Here is a 23028-nt window from a genome sequence, read left to right on the forward strand (position 1 = left end):
ATTAGATCTGGCAGACACACCTTGGACACACACACACACACACACACACACACACACACACCGGCTGACCACCTGACACCTGCCCCTGTCAAGTCCTAATTGAGTTGCACATTGAATCTTGAGAGGAGCCTTATGAGCCGAGCTGCTGACAGACCTGAAGACAGAGTGGCGGAGCACCTGACACACAGACACGCTGATACGCAGACGTCCGGGCAGCCGGTCAGACCGCCGGGACAAGTGATGAAAAACAAACTGCTGTAAAGAGCGGATTACAAGACTGTTTTTCAGCACGCCGTCCAAGTTCACCCTGAACTGATGGTGCGGTCCAAACATGGCTCATGTCTGTGAAAGCTCCAACAATCTAAACCAGACAACATCTTTTCTCTGTGTTTTCTGTGTGAAGATGCTGCAGTTTTTGCAGAATTGTCTGAATATATTTCAGCTGCTGTGTTGACTGGAGACTGTAGTTGCATCCCCTCTGAGAATTACCGCCTGTTATTACGGTTATGTTTTCTTGTTTGCACTTTTTCTGTCACTATTTCCCTTTTGATTTTGGCACTCACTTTTGTTTCTCATTCGGATACTTCACACCTTGCTTTCGTGTGTGTGTTTCCCACATGTGCAATGACCAGCAGCGCCCTGATCCAGCCTGTTTGGATTTCATCAAATACTGCTGCTTTTGCAGTGTATTTGACACCAAAAGCCATCTTTCGCGTCCACATGATATGCCGCTGGAGCAGCATCAGGTGAAAACACCTGCAGCAGCAGCATAATACACAGATAGTTGGTGTCAGTTGAGATTGCTGCTGGATGGGACCTGTTGCGTACGCATGATTTGCCGCTGGATGGCATCAGGTTGAAATGCTGCCAGTAACACCAAAATATTAGGAGCATGAAGTCTCCTATAAGGCGACAAAGCTCAGATTTTCAGATTTTCGTGCAGGAGTCCGGTGTTCATTTATTGTCTGAACACGATGGATTTTTTTCTTCACCTTCCCATGTGGCTCTTTCCCTTAATCCTAACCTGCCGTGCCAGCATGTGTTTTTGTTGACGTCTCGGCGTTGGTTGCCATGTGTTTTTGTTGACGTCTCGGTGTTGGTTGCCATGTGCTTTTGTTGCATAAACGTAACCACGAGCAGCGTCATCCCACCATGTGCTCGTGTTGATCACGGTAGCGGCATCCTGGAACCTGAAGCAGAAGGAAACGTAGAGCGTAGTATGTTGATGTCCACGGACAAAGCGATGATATCTGGGACGGCTGTGGCTCAGAGGTAGAGCGGGTCATCATGTAATCGGAAGGTCAGCGGTTTGATCCCCAGCTCCTCCAGTCAACATGTCAAAGTACCCTTGGGCAAAATACTGAACCCCAAATTGCTCCCGATGCTGCACCATCGGTGTGTGAGTGTGTGTAAATGGTTACTGAGCAGCAGGTGGCGCCCTGTACAGTAGCCTTGGCCAGCAGTGTGTGAATATGTGCATGAACGGGTGAATGCGACACCTTGAGCGGTTGGAAGACTAGAAAAGGCCTATACAAGTGCAGTCCATTTAGCATTTTTTATCTGGAAACTTGGGCCGAAACTGTGTTCAGTCTGTGTGATTCCTTTTGTCGCTGTCAGACCATCTTTTCTGTGATGGTGAACTTTCCAGCCATACGTCTTTGTGTTTTCCTTGTGTTTATCAGACCATTCTTGAGTTTCTTAGACTCAGACCTTTGTGTCGGGTTTTTTTGGGGACCCCTGGACTTTTGTCTGCTTACCTCTGTAAAGCACCATGCCTTTAGGTACAGACTTTTTAGTCAAACCATCCTTGTATCCAGCCTTGTCTTGTTGTTTCTGTTGTTTTCTGATACCACCCTCTTGTGGTGGTGGACTGGGGGGAGTTGTGAGCCCCTGTGACCCTTGGAGCTGTGTTGTCAGGGGCAACAGCTCCTGTTATTGTCTCCCAAAGCAATTTGGTCCAAGGTGAGGGGCCAGGCTTAGAGCGTTTCAAAGACCTCTATGTATGTGCATCTTCCATATCAGAGAAACCTTGGCCCCTTCCTGGAACAAGGCCTGTGAGAAGGTCTCGCTGCCAACTGGGTGGTACCTTGTTGTACTGATCCCTGGCTCCAAAAACTGGATCTTCTTGACACATGTAATATCCACTCTAGTGGGGAAGGAGGCAAATCTAGTAAAGTAGGTACCAATAAGATATAATTGGGCTCTTTTCTGAGGTCTCTGTGCTCACAGCAGTCTGTGGTGTCTAAAGAGTCTTTATGTGGGATTCTCAAAGACTCCACCTGGGATCTGCACAGATGTGCTGGTCCATCTTAACCGGGTTGTTTTTTTGGACTTTTGTACTCTTGTGTTCATGAAATGTCCACAAATATTTGAGCTTTAAGACGTTCATAGTCAATGTTCATTAAGTATGCTCTTATTTTGGTGAACAGTGAAGTAAACGCATCAGTTTGCGTGTTATGAACGTGAACATGAGCGTCTTTCACGCTCGCAACAGTAAATGATGCTCGTTTCAGGGCAACCAAGGATTCACGTCACCCAGCTTGACAGATCGACTGGCACTTCAGACAATGCAGCTGCTGATACGGCTGAAGCCAGTTCAAGGCCATTTAGGAACAGATCAGTAAATTACAGATTACAACAGGAAAAAATGTCACATTAATATGCAGATATTTCTCAAAACATTCGACATTGTTTTGGGAAATATCTGCAAGTGAATGAAAATGACAAGATTTTGTTGTATTTAAAAAAATAGAACCCATGGACATGAACTAGTTCACTTTTTGGGAGTGTGAGTTCAGAATTCGAGTTGTGACCTATGAATGTGTTAATTTTAATCTGTGTAAACTGAAATTTAATGGAGCTCTTGTAGAGTGTAAACACGCACAGCGCTGGTTGTACCGATCCACAAACCTCAGGCCAAAGATCAACGATTTACTTTGTGGTTGTATTTTCCTTTCTCGAGCCGTCTGTCTTTGACTCTTGGGGGCAACTTGAGTTTTCAGCTGATCACCACCTGGTGTTGAGTTACGTTAGGTGGCAGGGGAATTTTTCAGACAGACCAAATAAACCCAAATGTGCAGAAAAAGTGAACTGTAAGCACCAGACTGAGGCCTTTTGACAGAAAGGGTTTCAACTGCAACCTCCTGAGGGAGTTTGGAGAATTGAATCTGAGTTGTTCATGTTTGAGGACTCCATCACAGAGGTTTCTGCACAGAGTTGTGACCTAGTCATCAGTTCCTGTCATGACGGCAACACCGACATTGGAGTTGAAAATAGTCAAGCTGGAGTTATGGGCCTCTTGGTCTTGGTAAGCCCAAGAAACTCTGGACTCAAGAATTCAGTTTCTGCTGTTTTTGTGGACACAACACTCTTTTGGTAAGCCATGGATTGCTTGGTTTTGGTTCTTTGGCTAATCAACCATGTCCTGCTTCCCCTGCTGGACCTAAACTTGACACACTTTGTCTGCATAGAGTCAGAGGAACCTTTGGTCGTCTTTGTGGTGAAGACCATCGAAACACTGAGAAAGTGAACTGACTCTGCATGTGATTCATTCATGAACAGTTGTAGAAACAGGGAGTGAAGAGTGTCTGATTTGGTCTTTTTTTGCCGATGATGCTCCTCTGTTGACCTCACTGGACCATCACCTTAGCAGAGAGGGAGCTGCGCCTGAAGAGGAATCTTTGTATTTAGCAGCTGATAAATGCAGCAAGTCTCATTATAATCATGAGCTGTGGTGACCAAAGAATGAGATCACAAATATCAGTGGACAAAAAGACTTTCCTTTGCAGAGTTCACCCTTGGGGAAAGGAACAGGGACATCTGGAGCTTGGAGTCGAAACGAACCAGATGAGTGTGTTCCGGCATTTGGATACGGGTTAACTCCTCGAGGTCTCGCTTCGGAGGTATTCAGGACTGTCCAAGTGGGAGGAAACGAGAGGACAGAGCCAGAAGGCGGCCGGAGGGATTACATTTCCCACCTGGCCTGGGAGAGCAAACGAGACACAGATGCATGGAAAACAAATGTCTGTCTAGAGCGCAGATTATCAGTCTAAAAAGCTTTCGACAATGGTCAGCAATAATGTGATCCAAAACGTTTTAGTGTTTGAATATTTACCAAGCAGCAGGCTCCAGGGCTGAAAAATTAAGTCAACGCAGAAGTGCAAAACTGCAGTTCCTCGAATGGCTCTTTGGATGGTCCGAGTAGGAAAGTCATTCTTCCAGTTTTGGTGTGTTCATGAGCTTTAAGTTGTAATGTGGAAACAACATGGACACTACAAAAGGTGTTGTATTTTATTACTCAGAGCATTTAGTATGTTTTAACAGTCGAAACTTTATATTATAAAGAAACTTTGTCCTAAGCTTATTGCTGCACCAGCACATCTCCTAAAACCACAGAAATATTGCTTTACCTAATTAATGCCAATAAAAAACTTTTATAACTAATCTAGGTCAGTCTATGTGGACTATTACTTGTGAAATGGCATGCAATATCTGAATTAATATAATGTTTATTACCCTCGATCAACATTGGCTCCCATGTTTCTGCATGTATGAAGTCAACTGAATAAAGGGTCATTTCATAAAAGTTTTAGTCACCTTAAAAAAAAAATCCTGATTAGTGTTTGGTTGGCCCTCTGAGGAGTCAGACATTCAGTTTTTTCCGGTAAGTAAATTTTGTTTAAAATGGTTTAAGCCTGACTTTTGAGTTGTTTTTGCGAGCAAAAATGAGTATTTGCATTATTACAGTTAACCATAGCTGTAAAGGCACCTCACTATCCAAAAAAACAAGATAGCGAAGACTAAAATGCCAAACTCGAGGCTAAAAAACATGAGACCACAAACCAGTAGGTGACGTCAGGGAGTCTGCGTCCATTATTTTATGTACTCTATGATTTTTACTAATAAGTGTTGCAGTTTAGAGGGAGTCTTTGCTGTCATGGCACACACACACACACACACACACACACACACACACACACACACACACACACACACTCACATACACACACACCCACCCACACTCACATACACACTCACTCTCACTCTGTGTTTCTCTCTGTCATTGCCAGGTAGTTAAAGTTTCAGCGGATTAACACGTACAGCCTCACTGGAAAAGTCATTTCATCAGCAGGGACCATGCGCTTCGTTATTGAATAACTCAGGTAAGCCCACCCCGGCTCAAGTGCAACATTTGTAACGATGAAAGCCAATCCAGATGGCTAACTCAGATCCAGATAGCTGGACGTGTGCGTGTGCATGCATGTAATATCAACCTAATGAAAAGTGAGACACGAGGACGGGAAACCTTTCCACTCGGTGCTGGCATGGTCATTTTTCTCACCACTTAGCAGCTTACTTGCCGCCACAGAGTCCCATTTAAAGTCTCTGCATGTCTGCCTCCACAAATCCTCCACTCAGGGCATACTGATACAAATTACTGGAAAAATGAAATAAAATTAACAGTGAAACACAGTGTGATATGACAAAACTGTCGATGTCTCTAAAGCCTAACAGTCCTGCCCGTCATCCACCGCTGCACTCTCTGCGAAACGACACATCAGAGACAGTGGATCCTCCATTACTAATACTTCCCACTCAGATGCTCGCTGCTTTCTTACAGTCCTGTGATGAGTCTTACATCATGCAGAGGATGTGGTTTTGGCAGAACGTCGCTGTGGTCAGCTCTCAGCAGATATGATAATGCTGTTGTCCTTGACTACTGGTAAACAATCTTTTGTTTGTGAGCTTGTGACTGTAGAGTTGTTAGTTACGCTGCACAAACATGTGATATGGTGTTTTTTTTACCTTTGGTGATTCAGTATGATCCCAAAATCTAATCTCTCTCCTACATGAAGGCCTATGTAGGAGATAAAAAACAAACCTTAAAAAACAAACCTTAATTTAAAAGACAGCTCCTCAGTTTCTGACACTGAAAATATGTCTAATTTAACCCTTTGAAACCTGAGTATGAAGAAAGTAATGAGCAACAATAGAAGAAATGACCTGAAGATTTACAAGAAATTTGTAAAAAAAAAAAAAAAAAAAAAAGTACAAGAAAATTACCTGAAAATTACTTCAGAAAAGAGTTAAAAACAAGGCAAACAAGAGCAAAAAACTAACCCTAACCCCCGAAACCCAACTCCCGCTTCATAATAATTCTGTTTCCTAATATTAAATATGTAATTCTAACAATTATAAATTTAATTTCTCCATAGCTTTTTTCTTTTTCCCCTGGACATTTTTCCTTTAAAAAAATAACTAAATCTGCTTATTTCTTGCAAATTGTATAACAATTCTTATCAAGTTGCATATTGCCTTTTTTGTTTCTGAGAGAAATTGCACTAATTTGCTCAGAGGTTCAAAGGTTTGAATACTTGTGAAAGAAGAAAAGTGATGTCACTCCAGGTTTCAAAGGGTGAAAAAAAAGCTTTGGGTAGTTTTTCTGCCCTGTTTTCCACACGTATGTGGGTATGCGTGTGTCTTCCACACATGTTGATTTATGGGGCAGGCAGGGAGACCTCCCCTCTGACGGGGCCAAGTGTTTTTGAGCAGAGAGGACACGCCTGGAGTCATGGGGGAAGCAACAGAGCTATAATAGATTCTTTGACCTCCTCTGCACTGCTGAGGTTGTACTCTGCCTCTTTTTACTGTTGAAGCAAAATCTAATCAAGTCAGTCAACAAACATAAAACTAACAACTACAAACTGAATCAGGCTTGACTTGGAAGGCTTTTTTATACAATATCAGAAAGCATCTTCCCAGTCAACTTATTGTAGCATTCGGACTATAAGGAATTACAATAATCCAGCCTCGGAGTAACAAATGTGTGGACCAATTTTTCTGCATATTTTTGAGACAGATATGCCTAATTTCTGCAATGTTACAGAGGTGAAAGAATGCAGTCCTTGAAGTTTTTGTTTTTTGGATTTAAAGGACAAATCTTGATCAAATATTACCCCCAGGTTCCTTACGGTGGCGCTGGAGGCCAAGGCGATGCCATGTTTTGGGCCAGGAACAAGAACTTATCTGAATTTAACATCAGGAAAATGTGTCTCATCCAGGTCTTTATGTCCATAAGGCATGCTTGTAATTACATAACTGATCAGTTTCTCCTGGATTGATTGTTAGATATAATTTCCATCTGCATAACAGTGAAAGTTTACGGAGTGATTTCTAATATTGTTGCATAAGGAAAGGATATATAAAGTGAATAGAAGTGGTCCGAGTACAGAGCCTTGTGGAACTCCGTAACCAACTTAGGCACAGATGGAGGATTCATCATGAAAATGAACAAAGTGAGATCGGTCTGATAAATACCTTTTAAACCAGCTGAGTGCCACTGAGATGTGTGTGTGTGTGTGTGTGTGTGTGTGTGTGTGTGTGTGTGTGTGTGTGTGTGTGTTAAATACTGACGTGTTTTGTATTTAGTAGTAAAATAGTTTTACATTCTTTCACAGTGTTTGGCATGTTTTGAAACATGTTTTTGTCATCAGCACTGAGACTTTTTTCTCTCCATATGTTCCTTTGTGCTTGTTGAAGGCGGCAGAGTTTGTTTTGGGTCAAACTTTGTGTGCATTTCACTCCTCAAAGGTGCAGCAGCTGAGAGCAGGCCAGGCCAGCTCACAGTCACATGACGATATGTTGCATACTTGCTGACTGTGCGTACACATCTGGCCCGAGACCCGTTGTCACGGCTACAGGCTGTGACTGACAGCAGAAACTCTTTCTTTTGTTTTTCACTTGTGTTTGTAAGTTGCTCTGCTCCCTGTGTGGTGATGTGAGTGTGTTATTGGTGTGTTTTGGAGTCCGTGTGTGTATGCAACAGACGCTGTGCTGATTTGTTTAGCAGATTTCTCCCGTTTCCCTCTCCTCCCTCTCTGTCCCTCATTCTTTCCTTCCTGCTTCTTTCTCTAACACCAACACGTCAAACCAAGCTGGTCTGGCAAGACCTTTAACCACCCCCATCTCTCTCTCTCTCTCTGTCATTCCAGTGTATTTCTGAGGCGATATGTGATAATGCTGTTTGTCAGCGGCGTCATTAGGCCTGGGCGTCTGAATGTTTTATAAATAGCCCCGGATCTAAAAATGTTTATATGCAGTTTTAAAAATAAGACTGAGCCTAAGTTACTGCTCAGAGGGGGGGTGCTGTTTGTTTTGTGAGCCTCCCTGAGTGACTCTGGAAAATGCATGAAGTGTTCATCTCATATGATGTGTTCAAGGACCATCAGAAATTTGATAATCCAATGATAATTTCGATAAGTTAAGCTTTCACAGTTTTTGGCTGTGATGATTGGTGAAATTTTAATTTCTATTTTGTTGAGCTTGTGAGTTTGGAAGGCATATTTTCTTTTAAAAAACATCAAAAAACAACAACCCCAAAACAAAACAAACAAAAAAAAAAAAACACCACAAATGTTTAAAGAAAAATAAATAATAGAAAAAAAAATCACTGAAAATGCTTAAATAAAAAAAAGCAATCTGTCAAACTACTTACAGAAAAAACATCAAATTTTTTTTAATTAAAAAAAAAATCGCCCATAAATTTTGAAGAAAAAAATCATCATAATGTTTAAAGGGTTAAAAAAAAAAGGGTCAAAGTGCATAGAAAGCATCAAACAGAGCTTGCTCATGCCAAAGGACAATCTCCTCAGACCCCCCTACAGAGGTCCAGGGTGTTGCCAAAATGTTTTGAGGGAAAAAACTGTCAAAATTTTTTACCAAAAAAAAAGTCATCAAAAATGCATAAAGGAAAAAAAACCCCACACCAAATAGTTTTAAAGAAAAAAAAACTTCCCAAGAGTTATAAAAGAATAATAGCCAAAATGTTTTGAAAAAACTTTCGAACCCATAGGCCAACATACAAAAAATTACAGATGAAAAAAAATCAGGGTAAAAAAGGGTCAGAGTGCATAAAAAGCATCATATAGAGGAGAATCTCCACAGACTCCCATATCGAGGTCCAGGCTCAGTCCCCAATGTCCTCAAATCCTGCTGCTCGTCCAGACCAGTGGAAACGAATTCTCCCTCTGCGTCCTGAGTGAAGACGAGACGAGCGATGCCACCAGCAAACTGCCTCCCTCAGTCTGTGTGCCGTCTTTGTGTGTTTTTAATTGTATTCGTACTTCATCTGCTTTTCTTTTCTTTCTCCCAAAGGGTGGAGCTGATCCCCAAAAACCACCCCGAGGAGAGGAGCAGTAATGACCTTAATGATGACGAATGATGCACGCAGACTCTGACAGGTGGATTTGTTCTCCTTTTAATCCGTTTATCTGAACCTTTTTATCCTGATGTGTCCCTGAAAAAGAAAACAACATACAGTTTACCCCGCACCCCATACCCCTCTCAACGGCAACACAGCAGCAGCAGAGGCTTTTGTGTGTGTGTGTGTGTGTGTGTGTGTGTGTGTGTGTGTGTGTGTGTGTGTGTGTGTGTGTGTGTGTGTGTGTGTGCCTGACCTTTACTCCACTGACGCCAGGAATCGGACGTGTTTTGGAAAGATGTTTTTCTCTCCCAGTGTCCCTCCCGAAACGTCGTGGCCCAAATGATGATTTCTTCTCATCTAATAATAGTCGCTGATATGATTTTGCTGCCTAATGGGCTGGAAACCCTGATATGGATTTCCTGTTACTAAATAAATGTTGGCGACCTGCACAAAGAGAGAGCAAAACATAAAAAAAAAAAAGGAGCACTAACGAGTCTAATTAGCGTATCCGCAGTTAGCTGGAGTTATTCCTGTGTGTCTGAGGCTCGATGGGCCTAATTAGCTCAACAGTCAGGAAATGCCTCTCTGAAGGAGCTTTTCTTCGCTGCCAGCTGACGGCCGGAGCAGCTTCTGTTTTTCTGCCTGCTGGATGCCTCTTACCACCGCACTGTTTTTATGCTGCAGTAAAAGGAATACAGCATCAGGTCCGTGCTGTGCACTTGTGCTGGCTTGGTCTGACTCAGCTACAGCATTTACATCTCTGCAGCGCAGGGATACCTGCTGTAAGTTTACCTGATGACGCGCCTGATTTAAGCCCTCTTAACCCTGTTTACAATTCAAACAATCAATCCATCAAACCTGATAAATGCTGTAAAAAAAACTGATAAGATTAGATGGACTGATTGATGGTATGAAAGTTTTTTTCTTGCAGGACTCAATGACAAAAAAATGGAGGATATTTTTTGTGATAGTCTTATAGTTGATTGTTAAAACATACGTCAGATGTATCAAGTAAAAAATACAATAAAAAGATAGAGACAGGAAAGATAAAGATATATATATATATATAAGTCATAATAATAATCAGAAACTTTATTTGTATAATACCTTTCATACAAGAAATGCAGCCCAACGTGCTTTACAAGAAGGAAATTAAAGGCACCAAGTGCTTCACATTAAAACACATAAAAGACAAAAAGACATAATAAAACCTGCATGTAAAAATAAAATAAAATCAGAATAAATTATATATACAATGTATCTTCAAATAGATAAAATCCACATGATAATACTAGTAAAAGTAAGATAAAATAAGGACAAAAACTGAGTGCACAGAATGCATAAAAAATAAGAATAAAGATATAGAATAGAATAAAAATAAGATACAACCCAATGACATTGTTAATAAAATAAGCATAAAAATAGAGAAAATAAAATGCATAAAATCAACATTTTAAAAATGTACAGCAGAACGCAAGCGATGAAAAATGCTAATTAAAAAATTTAAAGGATTTCTGTCGGTCTTTACAACATAGATTTGGGACTGTGATTGAAAGTTTTAACTCCTATAACAAAATAACGTATATTTTAAGAACAGATTTGCATAAAGTGGGTGTTTTCACCAGGTTAACAGTCAGCAGTGCTGCTGCCAGTGTGCTTCATGAGGAGTCAGTCCCCTTCAGTTCAGCTCTTCTCGACGTAATTCACTGTTCATGAAAAATATGTTGAGTAGAGTTCAGAGAGGACGGGAAGCATGCAGTGTCTTGTTAAAGCCTCTTCTTGAACTTTCTCTGTCTCATTATTTGTGCTGAGGGAGGACAGGATGACAGATAGAGATGTCAGTTCTTTTACAGGAGGGGCGATGAAATATTTTAATTTGACAGTAATTTATCGTCCTTCCGCTGAAAAAAGATTCAGATGATGAAAAGTGCGAATGCTGGAGGAAATCTGATGCATTTAGAGACAAATCCTGGCTAACAGACTTTTGCATGTAGGGTGTGATTTATGAATGATGGGGAGCGCTGGGTCACACACCTACTGTACACACACACACACACACACACACACACACACACACACACACACACACACAGATCAAACAGGATGATTTAAACGCTAGTTTATGCACTTTTAAAAAAGCCCATCCTGCTCTAATTTATTGACTCGTAAAATGGCAAAAACATAAATCTGGGCAGCAATGGACGGAGCTGTGGAAGTATCCATCAAACTCAATCTTATTTTCCCCATTATTTTCTGTTAAAGCACACACACTCACACTCACACACACAAAACAAGCGTGGGCCCGAAACAAAGGACCTTAAACACTCGTGTCCTTTGTCAAAGAAGAGGACAGTGTTTGGTTTGTCCTCACTGCCTGTATTTGCCCGTCATTATGCGGAGTGATTTCGGTTATGCCCTGCAGGCTCAGCTGAAAATGAAACAGTGTCCTTTAGGCTCAACAGGAGACTTTGCCCTCAGGAGGCACTTTCAGCTGTAACTCTTTAGGTAAATGCAAAGCGTTGACACAAGTGCTTTGAAGAAACTGCTCACCTCTCTGTTTAAATTACTGATGTCATCCAAAACTTTGTTTGTAGTTTATCAGTGATCGTGTGAATATTGTCCTGTTTCTCTCTGAAAGGTTCAGTATGCATTCAAGAGGGAGATATTTGTTCAGTCTCATTTCCAGGTAATTATTATATTGTCAGTCATCAAGTGTTAGTGTTTAATGACCTTATGATGTTTGACTAGGGTTGCATACGGCACCTTTAAATATGCTATCTTTTTAAAGAATAGTTAATCCAACAGCAGTAATCCTAGAAATGTCCCTAAAATCCTAAACCACTTAAAAACCTTGAAATGTCCTGAAATCTTAAAAATGTCCTAAAACTCTAGAAAAGTCCTAAAACCCCAGACACATCTTACAACTCTAGAAATGTCCTGAAATCCTGCAGATGTTCTAAAATCTTACAAATTTTAAAAAATTAAAGAAAACTCTTAAAATCCTGGAAATTTCCTATAAATGTCCCTAAAATCTTAAAAAGTCCTAAAATCCAACATAATCTTGCCCATGTTGGGTATTAGTTATTCAAAAATACTGTTAACCTTTTCCCCACCACGGCTGCCAACTCCCACACACTGGGCTGCCTCACGCTCTCAGGACACCGAGGAAAATCTCACGCCAAAACATAATAAGGGCAGAAGTGTTAAACAATCATGTGAAAAAGTGAAGAATTTGGCTGTGAAACAGCTGAGTGTTTGACAGCCACAGCATTTTATCATCGCGGATCAAACAGCTGATGGTCCGACAGCAGCGCAGTGAGACAAACACCAAAGTGTCTGAAACACATTTGTCCTGCAGTCAGGAGAGGTTGGCCTATTATCAGAACAATGTGCTTAAATTTACCTGAAATTTGTTTAAGATGGAGCTTTTCTTTATATAATGCTGGAAATTTTAATAAATAATAAAAAATCTATTATTACACCCCAAAACTGTGTCAGCGAACTATGAGGGCAAAAAACGCACCACAAAAAAAGCTAAAGCAAAAATGAGGTAGAAAATGTTCAATTAATCGTGACTCAGATTTTAGGTATGAGGTTCAGACCTTTACTGGGAGGAAATTTTAGCAACTGGACCCCTTTGAATTTGAGTTGAAGACCCCCGGTCTAGACGCTTTTTATTACACGAATTTGCATGTGTGTAAAACAGTTAAGCTGAGAAAAACGTTTGCAGTTTTGCAGAAAGTTCTCACCCTCAGTCAGGTGAGTTAAGGTGAGGTTTCCCCCCTCAGGGTCCAGTTCCCATGAAGAGCCAGGTCACGTGTAAACTCAGCCTTAATGACAGGGTGCTGCTGCTGGCCCCAGAGCTAAACCCTGACCCACCTCTCTAACCTGGCCACAGGGCGGGCTGCACGGCGGGAGGGGCCGAAAAAAAACAAGAAAAGAAGAAACACACGCTCCTTCAAACTGCCAGAGGTCGTGTTGAGGGTGAGAAACAGGAGAGAAGACAGAAAAGACAATAGACAGGGACGGGTTAAGCTGAGAAAGGGAGACTTGTGGAGATAAAGGAAGAGGGTGGAGGAGAAGAGCTCAGCAGGGTGGAGGAGGGGAAGAAAGAGACGGACGGATGGAGAGATCCAACAGGAGGATGGGAGGAGAAGTGAAAGCAGGAGGAGGGACGACAGGAGGCGGCATCTGCTGAGACTTAATTATTAACAATGGCCTTTGTCTGCTAAAATAATGTTTACTCACCCAAATGTCGTAAGATTTACACAGCAGCTGCGGGTTAATATTTAATGATAATGCATTTGGGAAAACTGGATATTGAATGGCATTTTATGCACAACAAATGTTTATTATTTATTGTTAGCTCATCATGACCAATGATTTTCTATAGTACATTTTTTTTTCAGTGCAGAGAAAAAAAAGTGGCTTGAACATTGTGATGAAAGTTATACGAGGTGTTTAAGGACACTCTAAGATCTGAGATTATATCCACCTTTCTTCTTTATTATTGACGCTTTTGCAGTGATTTTGACGTAAAATCTCCTAGAAATTTTTCTAATTTTCTAAATCTATTTCTTTCCTGCAATTTGTGGAACATTTATTACTACCTTTTCCCCATGTTTTTGAAAGAAATCAAACCAATTTGCCCAGATTTCACAGGTTTAATACTTGTAAAAGTGATGTCGCTCTAGGTTTCAAAGGGTTAAAGGATACTTCAGAATCAAAACATGACCTGGAAGCACAGAGATGCAGATACAGAGGGATGTGTGTTGAATAATGTCCATTATGAATCTGTTTTTTAGGAGCAATTAAGATGCAGAAAAACAGAAGGATCACTGAGAGGAAATGAAGAGAGCAACAGATGTGAGCCAGACAGCCCCGAACGACAAGAGGAAGGAGGACCATGACAGCACCCAGCCATCTGGGATCTGCCTGGTGCTACACACACACACACACACACACACACACACACACACACACACACACACACACACACACACACACACACACACACAAAGAGGAAGCTATTTGTTTTGCAAAGCAGATAATTGCACTTTTTGTTTCTCAACAACTTCAAAAAAGAAATTGTCAGAGCGTGTTGTTTTCTGTGATGTTTCCTTTTCGATGATTTCTGTTTGTTAGAATTGTAAAATGTCTCGAACGTGCACGTTTTTTGTCTGCCGAGTTAACGAACACACTGAATGCAGTCAGCACCGCTCCTGCAGTTCCTCTTGGGGTTACCACATGCATCAAATGTGCAACACTCCAGTGACTCATCATCAGTTTGGAAATATCAGGTCACTTTCCCTTCATACTAATGGCCCCAACGCTCTGACTCAGAGTCTGCCTGAGCGCCGGTCACTCGGCCACGTCGACGTCCTGCATGATTCACAAAGAATCGAGATGATCTGGTTTTGATTTAGCAAAGCTTACAGTGACTGTGTATTTGCTCAGGCTGCTCCTAAATGCGAAATATATCTGTGAAATGGTCTTTTCTTTGTTATCTTTGGTCCAACATTGTTCTGACTAATGCATTAGAAATCATACGATGCTTTATTTGTCTTTCTGTCCCTCTCCATCACCTCCATGTTTTACTCTACTGTCTATTAACTTTAACAAATTGGTTTGATTTCTTTCAAAACTTAAGAACAAAGCAACAACAGGTTTATTTTTTACATAAAATTAGCAAAAGATTCACAAGAAAATTACCTGAAAATAAGCAAGTTTGCCATGTTAGCTGATGCTGCTGATCCGTGTGTCATGCTGCCGCGGCGAGCGCTGTCAGACAGCTTCTGTTCGGCCGCGTCCTCACACCGCTCAGAGGCGTATCATACAGCCACGAAAGATGCCAAAGCGACTATTAAGCAGAGATTTCAGTTTTCTGAAATACTGATAAAAGAAACTCTCTACAGGGACTCCTGTCACAGATACGAGTGAAAAACAGCATTTAAGCAAAACATGAACTTAAATGAACTTTACCAGTCAAGCAACATATGATTTGGTCTTTGTCTCAGCACTCTAGTATGTAGCAGGTTGTCCACGTGTCTGTAGCAGATGATGCAGATGGGACATGAAAAGGGAAGATGTTGGCGTGGATTTCGTGAGGGGAGGTGGTGACATCACTGGGCTGCGAGCCCTCCAGTTTGCAGCCAGAGTTCAGACACAGCTGCCTCCCCAAACTGCGCTCAGCTCAGCCTGGACTTCCTCTGAGCTCTGCTGTGCCAAACTGGACGGGTTTATACAGGGAGAAACTGGGACACTGGTGTCCCTTCATGCCTTAACATCCTGTTTTGGGGCATTTCTGTTTTAACCCTTTGAAATGTGAACATCACTTTTTTGTGCTGCGTTTGGATGCCTTTCATAAGATATTTTACACTTAGAAACCTGAGCAGACTGGTTTGATTTAATGGGGAAAAAATGACCAACTTGGCAAGAAATGTCCCACAAATTGCAACAAATTAGAGCCCCTTAACACTTGGATCGACACCAGTTCTCTTGTGTGTTTGAGGCCTGAGAAAACTGCTTTAGTTTCTTTCAACTACAATGTTTTGGCTGGCAAAAAAATAATGCAATAAGGGAACCAAATGCTTAAAGCGCAGTTCCAGTATTATATAGTTTTAGTTTTTTTAATCCTTGCAGTGCTTCTTATCTACTTAAAGTTGACAAGACATTTAGCTAAAAATTAGTTTTGAGGACATTTTCTTGATGTTTAGCATCTGCAGGATAAATTGCTGGACGGCGTCAGCTGAGAATGCAGCCGGACAGAGCTATTCATTGTGTTAGTAAACGCCACCGGACGACTGCACGGTACCTGCCGTGACAGCATGACATGCAGATGATGCAGCCAGGTTTAATCTGTCTCGTCCACATGATGTACTGCTGGGTGGCGTCAGTTTGAAATGCTGCTAGTAACTGTAAGGAGCACAAAGGTCCTTAAAGGACAGATGATGCGGTGGATAACAAACCCTGGACTTTCATGCACGAGTCCAGTGTTCGCTTCCTGTCTGAATGTGATGGGTTTTTTCTACACCTTATCATGTGCCTGTGTGAATGCAGATGGCACCTTGTTCGGTAGCCTCAGCCACAATATATGAATGTGTGTGTGAATTTACCAGCAGTAGATACCGTTTTCTGTTCTCAATGCACACATTTAATTTTATTTCCTAGTTACTAAACAAGCCAAAAAGTCTCATGTGACGTTTTTCCCTGAAGGAACGAGTCTTTAGAAAACCATCCAGCACCTGCTGCTGAGCGCTGTGTTCAAATCCAGCGCACTGTCAGCTCCAACACTCCTACACATTGTTCAGACTTCCTAGCGGCCACACTAACTGGACTCTGTGTGTGTGTGTGTGTGTGTGTGTGTGTGTGTGTGTGTGTGTGTGTGTGTGTGTGTGTGTGTGTGTGTGTGTGTGTGTGTGTGTGTGTGTGTGTGTGTGTGAAAAGCATCTGCCTTCTGGAACAGTGTGACCTAATTCCCAAGGTAGAGATGAGGCTGAATTTCATCATCCGTTCAAGTAATTTTACCCATAAGTTGTGACATTAACACAGACGCAGGGAGGGGTCTTTACTTTATGAGCAGTAACAAGCATTTACTATCTAATACTTCACTGATTCTCAGCTTACAGCTGGCCGAGCAGTTCTGGCCCCAAGAGGGTGCCCGGTGGTCCCCCAAACCATTTTCAAATTCACAATAAAAATAACGTGATTCACACTGGGAATTGTTTTTGTACTTTTGTAAGAGAGAGAGAGCTTGTTTATCATAAGTGCCAGTGGAGGATCCCCAACAGAGGACCTAGAGAAGACCCAAATGTCAGCAAAGCCAGGAAAAGTACTAAAAACCCAGAAACGTCCTAAAATCAAATTCCCCAAATCCTAAAAATGCCTTAAAATCCTAGAATTGTCCTAAAATCCTTAAAAACTTCCTAAAACCCAAGAGATGTTCTAAAATCCTAGAAACATGCTAAATACTAGAAATATCCTAAAACCTGTAAGACAACCTTAAATCCTGGAAATCTCTTGAAATCCTTGAAACGTTCTAAAATCCCAGAAATGTTCAAAAATACTAGAAGTATTCCAAAATCCTTGTAATGTTCCAAATTTCGTAAAAACGTTCTAAAATCCTAGAAAAATCCTAAAGATCACAGAAATGTCCTAAAATCCTAGAAATGTCTTCAAATCCCAGACGTGTCCTAAAATCCAAGAAATGTCCTTAATTCCTAGGAATGTTTTAAAATCCTAGAAATGTCCTTTAATCCTGGAAACATGCATGGGGCTGCAGCGACTGGCCCCTGGCCTCCTGTCAGTTTGCAGACGTGGTCTCCGGGAAAAGCGGGTTGAGTTTTCTTGCGATACTTCATCCTCCAGTGTTGTTTTTACATTTGCAGACGGAGATAGTATCACAGGTTGAGGTAATACTTCACAATCGGTTTGCAGGGGTCACACATAATGTCAGCCAGGTCAGAGAAAGTCAGTCCGATAGTGATCATGGAAATTGTAATGGATGTGCAATTTCGGGGACTGCATGAGGTCAGAGAGGCAATAATAATTACCTCCATTACAGCCTGTTAAACCTCATTAGAGTCATCTGTCATGATGCTGAAAGCTCGTCATGGAGCGCTGCGGGGAGGACGTTTATGTGTAGGAAAAATCGGAAGTTGCGTCGCCCTGGTTCCTTTGTCAAAAAGCCTATGGGATTTTTCGATTGGATTATTGCAGAAAATAAGATCTGAATTAAAATGGTTAACAAACAAGCGTTTATGATACTTGCAGGTTTTATGCAGCAAGACCATCTTCACAAATGAGCACCACTTTTGTAATTTTCTGAAGCATTAAATCAGTTGACAGAAGTAATAAGATAAAGTCAGGCTCATGCCACCATAACCAGGCTGTGAAGCTGTGTTTGGCCTGATGGTATAGTGTAGTCTGGTGAAAAACGACTTTTTTAAAGACACTTCAAGCCTCAAAGTTTATGTAAGGGTGTTTTATGTCGTAGAACAAAATGTGAAAGTCTCGTAATCTTGTATTAACCCTGAACTTACTTTCAGAAACAGAAAGCCATTAAAAAAACTCTACTGACTTTGAGACGAGGAAGAGGAGGTGCTAAAAGTCTAAGTCATGTCCGGGTTTTAGGACACACTGTACCGCATTTTTACCCAGAAATATGTTTAGGTCCTTTGTGCAGGCTGCTGCTCATATAAATAATTTTTATATTTTTTAAAAAATGTTAGATCTGTACACAATTATGTTAGTTTCCACTGAGGAATCGCCCTCCTCCTTTCAAAACTGCCTCAATGAAGCCTTCTGCCATCTGACTTTGATCTTGAAAATCCTTGAAAATTCAACGTATGAAGAATAACTAGACTGTCATACTTAAAACAATCTTTTTGAACCATTTCTCTGACTGCAAAACTGAAAAAGCTTTAACCAGTTTAATTCAAATCCGTGAAAAATCCAAATCCGTGAGCTGCTGGTTGCAAGTCCATTTGTGCATTTGTTGGCTTTGTGTGTGTGTGTGTGTGTGTGTGTGTGTGTGCGTGTGTGTGTGTGTGTGTGTGTGTGTGTGTGTGGTGATATGACAGTATTTTGGGTTATTTTTTTGATGTGGACTTTGTTTGACGTGTATGGGGGGGGTTATGTTTGTTCTTTCACTCTCATTGTGTTATTGATCTTGTTTGTTATGTTTGTGGTGTCTTCTAACCCATGTGGCTCCGAGTTCCTAGTCGGAAATTTCAACTCAAACCCCCCTCCGAGGTCGGACTTCCTACTCGGAAACTCGGAGAAACGTCGCCAACCCCCGAGATCAACATTCAACATGGCTGCTCAGCGCCTGAACAGCAGTAAACACTCTGATAATGCAGCATTTTTTAGCTCTCAATCCTCAAATCCTTCAGCGGGGCAACAGTGCAAACAACAAGGTGAGCAGGAAGGCAAACACACACACACACACACACACACACACACACACACATACGTAAACATGGCAGACAGGCGCAGACATGCTCACACACATCTACAAACACACACACCACTCTGCCTCACACACTTGTTTGCACACACAGTATAAACTGCAAACGTTGCAACAAATATCACCATGTGCACACGTTTGAAGAGCCCACCATGAACACTTGCACACTCATTAATGTCCCCCTGTCTTTGCTCTGCAGCGGGGACATCTGGACACCAGTGATGAAGACCCGATGGAAAGCTGAACCTGATATTTGGCTGCGTGTATTTCTGTCTCTTTGTGATGTGGACACACATCTGTGTGTCTCTGCCCAGACTATTCATAGAGCGACCACTTCAGCAGTTCGGAGGGGCCTCCCAGAGGAATCCGTCTTCATGTGAAGACTGACGCATGGCTGCGGGGTTAAGTGTTTGTCTTTCTTCGTCCATCTTTTCCTTCATTCACCTTAACTTTCTATATATAAAGGCTCCTAATCCCTTCTTCTTACTGCAGGGACACTCAACATGCTTTGCTAAGGGGCCAATTTGCAAATTGACAGGAGGAAAGGGGCCAGTCGCAGCAGCCCTGTACACGTTTCTAGGATTTTAGGTGGTTTCGAGGATCGTAAGACGTTTCTAGGATTATCGTACATTTCTAAGAATTTAGGATGTTAGGACGTTTCCAGGATTTTAGGGCATTTTTAGAACTTTGGGATATTTTGAGGATCCTCTAGGATCATCGTGCATTTCTTCTTTTATAGATTTTAGGATGTTGTTCAGATTTGGGGATATTTCTAGGACTTCGGGACATTTTAAGGATATTAGAATGTGTCTTGAATTTTGGGTTGTTTCTAGGAATTTAGGTGTTTCTTGAATTTTAGGATCTTTTTCCGATTTTAGCACATTTCAAGCTCTTATGTATGCTAAAAGTACAAAACAATTCCCTGTGTGAATCACTATATTTTTGTTATGAATTAGAAAAGGGATGTGGTGCGGGGGGGCAACTGGCACCATATTGGGGACCAGATTTGGCCCCCATAAATATAAATAATAAATATCACTGCCCTACTGTGTTTGCTTATCGCTCATCTCTCTGATTTTCCCACACTTCCAGTCCTTCGCGTATATATGCGGACTGTCCACTGGCAAAGCCAACACGTATACAGGACTGACCCGTGCTGCCAAAAAGATGCCCCCCTCTGCCAAGTGGGAAAGTTGTTTTAGAAGAGAGGGCATCCCACCCGCTGCCCTCAGGGGATCATGTGTTGTGTCAACACCAGATCGGTGCCAGCTGATCCATGGTGCAGAACAGTGCAGATAGGTAGACTCATAGAGGGACAGTGCCCACAGCGTCCCACAGCGTCCCTCTGCCAACTGCAGTGAAGAAACAACACGGAGACGGGTGTCTCCATGCCAGCTTCCTGCCATCAGAGTAACACAGTCTGGCATGCACTGCTGGTACGCTGGCTGCGTCCACACACTGTGATCAGCTGTGAAGGGACTCTCAGATTGTGGGCTGAGGTCTCATTTGAGCACTTCAAACATGAGACTTCATAGGAAATAAAATCAAAGGCTGCAGAACAAATCAGTTCAGACGCAATCTGTAATTGTCCGAAGAAAAGGAGGGGGCTGATGTCTCTCTTTACACACAGTTAGCGGCCAAAGATCTGCACAAAGGGTCACTCCACTGAAGTGCCGCCAAGCCTGGGAAAACTGTTGTGCAATGTCTTTAGTGGCTCTTGGAGGAGTTTGGTGAATTTTACGTGTTTTTCATTCTTAATTTTTTGATAATTTTGGCTGTGTTCATGCATATAGCATACATTTTGGCAAGATTGTGTATTTTTGTTTAATATGTGAATTTCCAGCTCAGCTCCTAAAGTATTTTTAAAATACACTGTGGAAACTAAACTGTTACATTCACACTATAAAGGTCAAAAAATGCTCAATTCAAACTGAAATTTTTGATCCCACAGCCATCAAAGCATAAAAACCTGCAGTCGTATTTCTGGGTCTCATCTGTGTTATTTCTTTTGCATTGGCATTAGTCATTTTGACTATTTTCCACCTGATGATGTCTTTTTTTTATTTAACATAGGGAGAAAATACATGCTATCTTCACAAGGTTCACTGTCAGAATCAATGTTGCTGCTAATCATTGACATATTCCAGGCTGCGATCATATAAAAAAATCTATTCTGCATATCGTATCATAAAAATTATTTTCTTATTTACTTTCACCATAGTGGCATCATGACAAAAACCTGCCATTTAAAGCATTAAAAACATTAATGAATATTTGATATTTATAATTAAAACTGATGTTGGTCAAAAACAATAAACTCAGTGAAAGCAGAAAATCATATTAATGTCGCACAGAGCAATATGAATGCGTGTAATACTGAAGAGGATCAAGGACGTGACCTTATTTTTGAGGCGCTAATTCACACAAACCATTGTATGACGATACATTGACCAGACAGAACCACTGAGTTGCATTATGGGAAACCAGCATTGTTGGTTACTTGGCTCATACTAGGCACTAAAGTCAGGATATCTCGTCCTCTTTTTGCCCTGATTTTGACTTTTCTTTTTTCAATCTGTGTCTTGCAGGAACCCAAACTTCCTGAAACATTAAAATGCTGCACTAAATCTCCAAGTACATAAATCAGGGTCATTTGATCACGGTCCTACGTCTGTCTGCACCTGCTGCACTGCCACCGTGGAACCAGTATGGAAGTGTATCTGACCACAGCCAGTGACCTTTGACCCCTGGTGGTCAGCAGACGGAGGGGTGCCTCTGACATACTTCAGCCACACCTGCTGCCGGGCGAGGAAGGGTCGCTCCCTCCTGTCTCCCTCCACCTCTGGAAATAGACCCTGTTGCTACAGAAGTTACATAAGTCCCGGCTTTGTTGAGTGGTTGATTAATGAGCACAGAAGGTAAGAGACGTTTGATTTCTATTTCAGTGTGTTGTAGCACGTATGAGTTTACTGAGAGGGAGTGAACGTCCCGCCTACGGGTGTTTCTAGGATTTGAGGACATTGAGCGTTTAGCCCGAACTTCTGTTGGGAGGTCTGAGGGGATCCTCCTTTTTGATGAACAAGCTCTATTTTGGTGGTTGTTTTTATGCACTCCGGCACCTTATTTACCCTGAAAGACTTTTTTTCAAACTTTAATGATGAATTATGATGCTAAAAACATTAGTAGTTGTTAGTAATTAGTACTGAGTAGAAGTGCTATCATTTGAAATGTGTTGACTATTGTTGGAAAAATAGTCTGTGTTTTTGTTAAAAGTGGTGGAATTAAGCTGAGTGCATTTAGTGGAGTATAAGTGTGGACATATTATTAGATCCAGGGCTTTTTATCCTTATTAGGGGCTGTTTGTTATTGATGAGAGGGGAGAGGATGGTTCAAATACTGCAAGCACTGCGGAGGGACTTTTTTTATTTAAAGGACGGGCATACAACTTGAAATGGTTTTGTATTTTTTTTAAAGATGTTGGCACGTGGATTTGGAAGGCATGTTTTCTTTAAAATCTTTTTTTTTTTTTTTTTTAATTTTAGGTGATTTATTCTTTTTTTGGGGGGGGGGTATTTTCTTAACGTTTTTTTTTTTTTTTTAAATTTTTGGTAATTAAAGTTTTTATTTTTTTGTTAATTTTTTATTCCTTTAAAGATGGTTGTTTTTTTTCAACTGTAAAAAAATAGTACATACAAAAATCATGTTTACTGTGCAAGCTTTTGGTCAGAGACCTTCAAGATCTTTGTTTTTTTCTTTTAAAATTTTTGATCTGTGAAGCAAACATGGTTTCCAAACCTGTGCCCCGCCAAATTACAAATCACCAAAATCACACCATTTATCAAAACCAGAAACTGTCAAA

At 41.3% G+C, this 23028-nt stretch overlaps 1 long non-coding RNA gene across 1 annotated transcript; it reads left to right on the forward strand.

Annotated features, from left to right (window-relative positions):
• Positions 1 to 5028: 5028 nt before the first annotated feature.
• On the forward strand, positions 5029 to 23028 carry LOC148188601 (uncharacterized). The gene is made up of 5 exons (XR_015777733.1): positions 5029 to 5162; positions 9154 to 9239; positions 14008 to 19119; positions 19369 to 19570; positions 21758 to 23028. It is a non-coding gene; the product is annotated as an uncharacterized LOC148188601 (long non-coding RNA).

This window comes from Plectropomus leopardus, chromosome 10 (assembly GCF_026936395.1).
Source record: "Plectropomus leopardus strain MGB_pleo_1.0 chromosome 10, ASM2693639v1, whole genome shotgun sequence".
In the NCBI taxonomy this organism is placed as follows: Eukaryota; Metazoa; Chordata; class Actinopteri; order Perciformes; family Serranidae; genus Plectropomus; species Plectropomus leopardus.